The sequence below is a fragment of the Hippocampus zosterae genome, chromosome 6, assembly GCF_025434085.1.
Source record: "Hippocampus zosterae strain Florida chromosome 6, ASM2543408v3, whole genome shotgun sequence".
In the NCBI taxonomy this organism is placed as follows: Eukaryota; Metazoa; Chordata; class Actinopteri; order Syngnathiformes; family Syngnathidae; genus Hippocampus; species Hippocampus zosterae.
The window spans coordinates 22141010-22150289 of NC_067456.1; the positions used below are offsets into that span (position 1 = coordinate 22141010).

The 9280-nt window shown below is 62.6% G+C and overlaps 1 long non-coding RNA gene across 3 annotated transcripts; it reads right to left on the reverse strand.

The window, feature by feature from the left end:
- Nucleotides 1-386: 386 nt before the first annotated feature.
- LOC127602338 (uncharacterized) lies at nt 387-8956 on the reverse strand. 3 transcript variants are annotated; one of them, XR_007962761.1, is made up of 3 exons: nt 8885-8956; nt 4062-4083; nt 387-555 (listed from the first exon to the last, which is right to left on the reverse strand). It is a non-coding gene; the product is annotated as an uncharacterized LOC127602338 (long non-coding RNA). The 3 variants fall into 3 exon arrangements; XR_007962760.1 differs by lacking the exon at nt 4062-4083 and adding an exon at nt 5943-5964; XR_007962762.1 differs by lacking the exon at nt 4062-4083 and adding an exon at nt 6138-6159.
- Nucleotides 8957-9280: the final 324 nt, after the last annotated feature.

Here is a 9280-nt window from a genome sequence, read left to right on the forward strand (position 1 = left end):
TGCCCGGCCGCACTCGGCCGCCTAGCCGGCCCGCTCTCCGCCGGTGAACCTGCCCGCTCTCCGCCATTGAGACTGAACGGGGGCTTTTTTTTTTTAATCTCTCAATCTGTCCAAGAGGCCTCCTCCCCGGCCGCACTCGGCCGCCGAGCCGGCCCACTCTCCGCCGCCCATTAAAATGAATGGCCTTTTGCCTACTACACCGCCTTCTGGCGGACACAAGCGGTATTGGCGAGAATGAATGGCGGGGATTTTCTAATTTTCCCAATGCGACCAAGACACCTCTCCGCCGGCCACGTCGCCGGGGGCTCTGCTCCGGTGCTCAAGATGACTTCCGCTGGCCGCGTTCCATTACCATTCATCCGACCAAGACGCCTCTCCGCCGGCCACGCTCGGCCACGTCGCCGGGCCTCTCCTCCGGTGCTCAAGATGACTTCCGCTGGCCGCGTTCCAACACCATTCATCCGACCAAGACGCCTCTCCGCCGGCCACGCTTGGCCACGTCGCCGGGCCTCTCCTCCGGTGCTCAAGATAACTTCCGCGGGCCGCGTTCCAACACTATTCATCCGACCAAGACGCCTCCCCGCCAGCCACGCTTGGCCCCGTCGCCGGGCCTCTCCTCCGCTGCTCAAGATGACTTCAGCTGGCCGCGTTCCAACACCATTCATCTGACCAGGCGCCGAGCCGGCCCGCTCTCCGCCATTGAGACTGAACGGGGGCTTTTTTTATATCTCAATCTGTCCAAGAGGCCTCCTGCCCGGCGGCCGAACCGGCCCGCTCTCCGCCATTGAGACTGAACGGGGGCTTTTTTTATCTCTCAATCTGTCCAAGAGGCCTCCTCCCCGGCCGCAATCGGCCGCCGAGCCGGCCCACTCTCCGCAGCCCATTAAAATGAATGGCCTTTTGCCTACTACACCGCCTTCTGGCGGTATTGGCGAGAATGAATGGGGGGGATTTTCTAATTTTCCCAATGCGACCAAGACGCCTCCCCGCCGGCCACGCTCGGCCACGTCGCCGGGCCTCTCCTCCGGTGCTCAAGATGACTTCCGCTGGCCGCGTTCCAACACCATTCATCCGACCAAGACGCCACTCCACCGCCGAATTGGCCCGCTCTCTGCCATTGAGACTGAACGGGGGCTCTTTTTTTTTTTTAATGTCTCAATCTGTCCAAGAGGCCTCCTGCCCGGCCGCACTCAGCCGCCGAGCCGGCCCGCTCTCCGCCGGCAAGCCAGCCCGCTCTCCGCCATTGAGACTGAACGGGGGCTTTTTTTTATATCTCAATCTGTCCAAGCGGCCTCCTGCCCGGCCGCACTCGGCCGCTTAGCCGGCCCGCTCTCCGCCATTGAGACTGAGCGGGGGCTTTTTAAAAAATCTCTCAATCTGTCCAAGAGGCCTCCTGCCCGGCCGCCGAACCGTCCCGCTCTCCGCCATTGAGACTAAATGGGGGCTTTTTCATTCTCTCAATCTGTCCAAAAGGCCTCCTCTCGGCCGCCGAGCCGGCCCGCTCTCCGCCATTGAGACTGAACGGGGGCTTTTTTAAAAATCTCTCAATCTGTCCAAGAGGCCTCCTGCCCAGCTGCACTCGGCCGCCGAGCCGGCCCGCTCTCCGCCATTGCGACTGAACGGGGGCTTTTTTAAAAATCTCTCAATCTGTCCAAGAGGCCTCCTGCCCAGCCACACTCGACCGCCGAGCCGGCCCGCTCTCCGCCGCCAAGCCTGCCCGCTCTCCGCCATTGAGACTGAACGGGGGCTTTTTTTTAATCTCTCAATCTGTCCAAGAGACCTCCTGCCCGGCCGCACTCGGCCGCTTAGCCGGCCCGCTCTCCGCCGCCGAGCCGGCCCGCTCTCTGCCATTGAGACTGAACGGGGGCTTTTTTTAAATCTCTCAATCTGTCCAAGAGGCCTCCTGCCCGGCCGCACTCGGCCGCCGAGCCGGCCCGCTCTCCGCCGCCGAGTCGGCCCGCTCTCCGCCGCCGAGTCACCCCGCTCTCCGCCATTGAGACTGAACGGGGGCTTTTTTAAAAATCTCTCAATCTGTCCAAGAGGCCTCATGCCCGGCCGCACTCGGCCGCCTAGCCGGCCCGCTGTCCACCATTGAGACTAAATGGGGGCTTTTTCATTCTCTCAATCTGTCCAAAAGGCCTCCTCCCAGCCGCACTCGGCCGCCGAGCTGGCCCGCTCTCCGCCATTGAGACTGAACGGGGGCTTTTTTTGAAATCTCTCAATCTGTCCAAGAGGCCTCCTGCCCGGCCGCACTCGGCCGCCGAGCCGTTCCGCTCTCCGCCGCCAAGCCGGCCCGCTCTCCGCCATTGAGACTGAACGGGGGCTTTTTTAAAAATCTCTCGATCTGTCCAAGCGGCCTCCTGCCCGGCCGCACTCGGCCGCCGAGCCGGCCCGCTCTCCGCCGCCGAGTCGGCCCGCTCTCCGCCATTGAGACTGAACGGGGGCTTTTTTTTTACATCTCTCAATCTGTCCAAGAGTCCTCCTGCCCGACCGCACTCGGCCGCAGAGCCAACCCGCTCTCCGCCATTGAGACTGAGCGGGGCCTTTTTTTATATCTCAATCTGTCCAAGAGTCCTGCCTGGCAGCACTCGGCCGCCGAGTCGCCCCGCTCTCCGCCATTCAGACTGAACGGGGGCTTTTTTTATATCTCAATCTGTCCAAGAGGACTCATGCCTGGCCGCACTCGGCCGCATAGCCGGCCCGCTCTCCGCCGCCGGGCCGGCCCGCTCTCCGCCGCCGAACCGTCCCGCTCTCCGCCATTGAGACTAAATGGGGACTTTTTCATTCTCTCAATCTGTCCAAAGGGCCTCCTCCCGGCCGCACTCGGCCGCCGAGCTGGCCCGCTCTTCGCCATTGAGACTAAAAGGGGACTTTTTCATTCTCTCAATCTGTCCAAAAGGCCTCCTCCCGGCCGCACTCGGCCGCCGAACCAGCCCGCTCCCTGCCGCTTGGCCGGCACACTCTCCGCCGCCGAGCCGTCCCGCTATCCGCCACTGAGACTGAACGGGGGCTTTTTTAAAAATCTCTCAATCTGTCCAAGAGGCCTCCTGCCCGGCCACACTCCACTGCCGAGCCGGCCCGCTCTCCGCCGCCAAGCCGGCCCGCTCTCCGCCATTGAGACTGAATGGGGGCTTTTTTTATCTCTCATTCTGTCCAAGAGGCCTCCTGCCGGCCACGCTCGGCCACGTCGCCGGGCCTCCTCCGGTGCTCAAGATGACTTCCGCTGGCCGCGTTCCAACACCATTCATCCGAATGTGGCCGCCGAGCCGTCCCACTCTCCGCCGCTCGGCCAGCCCATTCTCCGCCGCCAAGCCGGCCCGCTCTCCGCCATTGAGACTGAACGGGGGCTTTTTTCATCTCTCAATTTGTCCAAGACGCCTCCTCCCCGGCCGCACTCGGCCGCCGAGCCGGCCCGCTCTCCCCCGCCCATTAAAATGAATGGCCTTTTGCCTACTACACCGCCGTCTGGCGGACACAAGCGGTATTGCCGAGAATGAATGGGGGGGATTTTCTAATTTTCCCAATGCGACCAAGACGCCTCTCCGCCTGCCACGCTCGGCCACGTCGCCGGCCCTCCTCCGGTGCTCAAGATAACTTCCGCTGGCCGCGTTCCAAAACCATTCATCCGACCAAGACGCCTCTCTGCCGCCGAGCCGGCCCATTGAGACTGAACGGGGGCTTTATTTAAAATCTCTCAATCTGTCCAAGAGGCCTCCTGCACGGCCGCACTCGGCCGCCGAGCCGGCCCGCTCTCCGCCGCCGAGCCTGCCCGCTCTGCGTCATTGAGACTGAACAGGGGCATTTTTTTTATCTCTCAATCTGTCCAAGAGGCCTCCTGCCCGGCCGCCGAGCCGGCCCTCACTCCGCCGCCCATTAAAATGAATGACCTTTTGCCTACTACACCGCCGTCTGGCGGACACAAGCGGTATTGCAGAGAATGAATGGGGGGATTTTTTAATTTTCCCAATGCGACCAAGACGCCTCTCCGCCGGCCACGCTTGGTCACGTCGCCGGGCCTCTCATCCGGTGCTCAAGATGACTTCCGCTGGCCGCGTTCCAACACCATTCATCCGACCAAGACGCCTCTCCGCCGGCCACGCTTGGTCACGTCGCCGGGCCTCTCCTCCGGTGCCCAAGATAACTTCCGCGGGCCGCGTTCCAACACTATTCATCCGACCAAGACGCCTCCCCGCCGGCCACGTCACCGGGGGCTCTCCTCCGGTGCTCAAGATGACTTCCGCTGGCCGCGTTCCAACACCATTCATCCGACCAAGACGCCTCTCCGCCGGCCACGCTCGGCCACGTCGCCGGGCCTCTCCTCCGGTGCTCAAGATGACTTCAGCTGGCCGCGTTCCAACACCATTCATCCGACCAAGACGCCTCTTCGCCGCCGAGCCGGCCCGCTCTCCGCCATTGAGACTGAACGGGGCCATTTTTTTTATCTCTCAATCTGTCCAAGACGCCTCCTCCCCGACCGCACTCGGCCACCGAGCCGGTCTGCTCTCCGCCGCCGAGCCGGCCGCTCTCCGCCATTGAGACTGAACGGGGGCTTTTTTTTAATCTCTCAATCTGTCCAAGAGGTCTGCTGTCCAGCCGGAATCGGCCGCCGAGCCGACCCGCTCTCCGCCATTGAGACTGAACGGGGGCTTTTTTTAATCTCTCGATCTGTCCAAGAGGCCTCCTGCCCAGCCGCCGAGCTGGCCCGCTCTCCGCCGCCGAGCCGGCCCGCTCTCCGCCATTGAGACTGAACGGGGGCTTTTTTTTTTTTAATCTCTCAATCTGTCCAAGAGGCCTCCTGCCCGGCCGCCGAGCCGGCCCGCTCTCCGCCGCCGAGCCTGCCCGCTCTCCGCCAGTGAGACTGAACAGGGGCTTTTTTATTATCTCAATCTGTCCAAGAGGCCTCCTCCCCGGCCGCACTCGGCCGCCGAGCCGGCCCGCTCTCCGCCGCCGAGCCTGCCCACTCTGCGCCATTGAGACTGAACGGGGGCTTTTTTAAATCTCTCAATCTGTCCAAGAGGCCTCCTGCCCGGCCGCCTAGCCGGCCCGCTCTCCGCCACCGGGCCGGCCCGCTCTCCGCCGCCGAGCCGACCCGCTTTCCGCCATTGACATTGAACGGGGGCTTTTTTATTCCTCAATCTGTCCAAGAGGCCTCCTCCCCGGCCGCACTCGCCCGCCGAGCCGGCCCGCACTCGGCCGCCGGGCCGGCCCGCTCTCCTCCATTGAGACTGAACGTGGGCTTTTTTTTAATCTCTCAATCTGTACACGAGGCCTCCTGCCCGGCCGATGAGCCGGCCTGCTCTCCCCCGCCCATTAAAATGAATGGCCTTTTGCCTACTACACCGCCGTCTGGCGGACACAAGCGGTATTGCCGAGAATGAATGGGGGGGATTTTCTAATTTTCCCAATGCGACCAAGACGCCTCTCCGCCTGCCACGCTCGGCCACGTCGCCGGCCCTCCTCCGGTGCTCAAGATAACTTCCGCTGGCCGCGTTCCAAAACCATTCATCCGACCAAGACGCCTCTCTGCCGCCGAGCCGGCCCATTGAGACTGAACGGGGGCTTTATTTAAAATCTCTCAATCTGTCCAAGAGGCCTCCTGCACGGCCGCACTCGGCCGCCGAGCCGGCCCGCTCTCCGCCGCCGAGCCTGCCCGCTCTGCGTCATTGAGACTGAACAGGGGCATTTTTTTTATCTCTCAATCTGTCCAAGAGGCCTCCTGCCCGGCCGCCGAGCCGGCCCTCACTCCGCCGCCCATTAAAATGAATGACCTTTTGCCTACTACACCGCCGTCTGGCGGACACAAGCGGTATTGCAGAGAATGAATGGGGGGATTTTTTAATTTTCCCAATGCGACCAAGACGCCTCTCCGCCGGCCACGCTTGGTCACGTCGCCGGGCCTCTCATCCGGTGCTCAAGATGACTTCCGCTGGCCGCGTTCCAACACCATTCATCCGACCAAGACGCCTCTCCGCCGGCCACGCTTGGTCACGTCGCCGGGCCTCTCCTCCGGTGCCCAAGATAACTTCCGCGGGCCGCGTTCCAACACTATTCATCCGACCAAGACGCCTCCCCGCCGGCCACGTCACCGGGGGCTCTCCTCCGGTGCTCAAGATGACTTCCGCTGGCCGCGTTCCAACACCATTCATCCGACCAAGACGCCTCTCCGCCGGCCACGCTTGGTCACGTCGCCGGGCCTCTCATCCGGTGCTCAAGATGACTTCCGCTGGCCGCGTTCCAACACCATTCATCCGACCAAGACGCCTCTCCGCCGGCCACACTCGGCCACGTCGCCGGGCCTCCTCCGGTGCTCAAGATGACTTCCGCTGGCCGCGTTTCAGCACCATTCATCCGACCAAGACGCCTCTTCGCCGCCGAGCCGGCCCGCTCTCCGCCATTGAGACTGAACGGGGGCATTTTTTATCTCTCAATCTGTCCAAGACGCCTCCTCCCCGACCGCACTCGGCCACCGAGCCGGTCTGCTCTCCGCCGCCGAGCCGGCCCGCTCTCCGCCATTGAGACTGAACGGGGGCTTTTTTTTTAATCTCTCAATTTGTACAAGAGGCCTCCTGCCCGGCCGCTGAGCCGGCCCGCTCTCGCCCGCCCATTAAAATGAATGGCCTTTTGCCTACTACACCGCCGTCTGGCGGACACAAGCGGTATTGCCGAGAATGAATGGGGGGGATTTTCTAATTTTCCCAATGCGACCAAGACGCCTCTCCGCCGGCCACGCTTGGTCACGTCGCCGGGCCTCTCCTCCGGTGCTCAAGATGCCTTCCGCTGGCCACGTTCCAACACCATTCATCCGACCAAGACGCCTCTCCGCCGGCCACACTCGGCCACGTCGCCGGGCCTCCTCCGGGGCTCAAGATGACTTCCGCTGGCCGCGTTTCAACACCATTCATCCGACCAAGACGCCTCTCCACCGCCGAGCCGGCCCGCTCTCCGCCATTGAGAAAAAACGGGGGCTTTTTTTAATCTCTCAATCTGTCCAAGAGGCATCCTGCCCGGCCGCCGAGCTGGCCCGCACTCGGCCGCTGAGCTGGCCCGCTCTCCCCCGCCCATTAAAAAGAATGGCCTTTTGTCTGGCGGACACAAACGGTATTGCCGAGAATGAATGGGGGGGATTTTCTAATTTTCCCAATACGACCAAGACGCCTCTCCGCCGGCCACGCTCGGCCATGTCGCCGGGCCTCCTCCGGTGCTCAAGATAACTTCCGCTGGCCGCGTTCCAACACCATTCATCCGAACAAGACGCCGCCCCGCCGCCGAACCGGCCCATCGAGACTGAACAGGGGCTTTTTTTTCATCTCTCAATCTATCCAAGAGGCCTGCTGCCCGGCCGCACTCGGCCGCCGGGCCGGCCCGCTCTCCTCCATTGAGACTGAACGTGGGCTTTTTTTTAATCTCTCAATCTGTACACGAGGCCTCCTGCCCGGCCGATGAGCCGGCCTGCTCTCCCCCGCCCATTAAAATGAATGGCCTTTTGCCTACTACACCGCCGTCTTGCGGACACAAGCGGTATTGCCGAGAATGAATGGGGGGGATTTTTTAATTTTCCCAATGCGACCAAGACGCCTCTCCGCCGGCCACGCTTGGTCACGTCGCCGGGCCTCTCCTCCGGTGCTCAAGATGACTTCCGCTGGCAGCGTTCCAACACCATTCATCCGACCAAGACGCCTCTCCGCCGGCCACACTCGGCCACGTCGCCGGGCCTCCTCCGGTGCTCAAGATGACTTCCGCTGGCCGCGTTTCAACACCATTCATCCGACCAAGACGCCTCTTCGCCGCCGAGCCGGCCCGCTCTCCGCCATTGAGACTGAACGGAGGCATTTTTAATCTCTCAATCTGTCCAAGACGCCTCCTCCCCGACCGCACTCGGCCACCGAGCCGGTCTGCTCTCCGCCGCCGAGCCGGCCCGCTCTCCGCCATTGAGACTGAACGGGGGCTTTTTTAAATCTTTCAATCTGTCCAAGAGGCATCCTGCCCGGCCGCCGAGCTGGCCAGCTCTTCGCCGCGAGCCGGCCCGCTCTCCGCCATTGATAAAGAACGGGGGCTTTTTTTAATCTCTCAATCTGTCCAAGAGGTATCCTGCCCGGCCGCCGAGCTGGCCCGCACTCGGCCGGTGAGCTGGCCCGCTCTCCCCCGCCCATTAAAATGAATGGCCTTTTGCCTACTACACCGCCATCTGGCGGACACAAGCGGTATTGCCGAGAATGAATGGGGGGATTTTTTAATTTTCCACGCCTCTTCGCCGGCCACGCTTGGTCACGTCGCCCAGCCTCTCCTCCGGTGCTCAAGATAACTTCCGCGTGCCGCGTTCCAAGACTATTCATCCGACGAAGACGCCTCCCCGCCGGCCACGTCGCCGGGGGCTCTCCTCCGGTGCTCAAGATGACTTCCGCTGGCCGCGTTCCAACACCATTCATCCGAATGCGGCCGCCGAGCCGGCCCGCTCTCCGCCGCTCGGCCAGCCCATTATCCGCCGCCAAGCCGACCCGCTTTTTTCATCTCTGAATCTGTCCAAGAAGCCTCCTCCCTGGCCGCACTCGGCCGCCGAGCCGGCCCGCTCGCCCCCGCCCATTAAAATGAATGGCCTTTTGCCTACTACACCGCCGTCTGGCGGACACAAGCGGTATTGTCGAGAATGAATGGGGGGGATTTTCTAATTTTCCCAATGCGACCAAGACGCCTCTCCGCCGGCCACGCTTGGTCACGTCGCCGGGCCTCTCCTCTGGTGCTCAAGATAACTTCCGCGGGTCGCGTTCCAACACTATTCCTCCGACCAAGACGCCTCCCCGCCGGCCACGTCGCCAGGGGCTCTCCTCCGGTGCTCAAGATGACTTCCGCTGGCCGCGTTCCAACACCATTCATCCCACCAAGACACCTCTCCGCCGGCCACGCTCGGCCACGTCGCCGGGCCTCTCCTCCGGTGCTCAAGATGACTTCAGCTGGCCGCATTCCAACACCATTCATCCGACCAAGACGCCTCTCCACCGCCGAGCCGGCCCGCTCTCCGGCATTGAGACTGAACGGGGGCTTTTTTTTTATCTCTCAATCTGTCCAAGAGGCCTCCTGCCCGGCCGCACTCGGCCGCCGAGCCGGCCCGCTCTCCGCCGCCGAGCCGGCCCGCTCTCCGCCATTGACACTGAACGGGGGCTTTTTTTTTTTTTAATCTCTCAATCTGTCCAAGAGGCCTCCTGCCCGGCCGCCGAGCCTGCCCGCTCTCCGCCATTGAGTCTGAACGGGGGCTTTTTTTATATCTCAATCTGTCCGAGCGGCC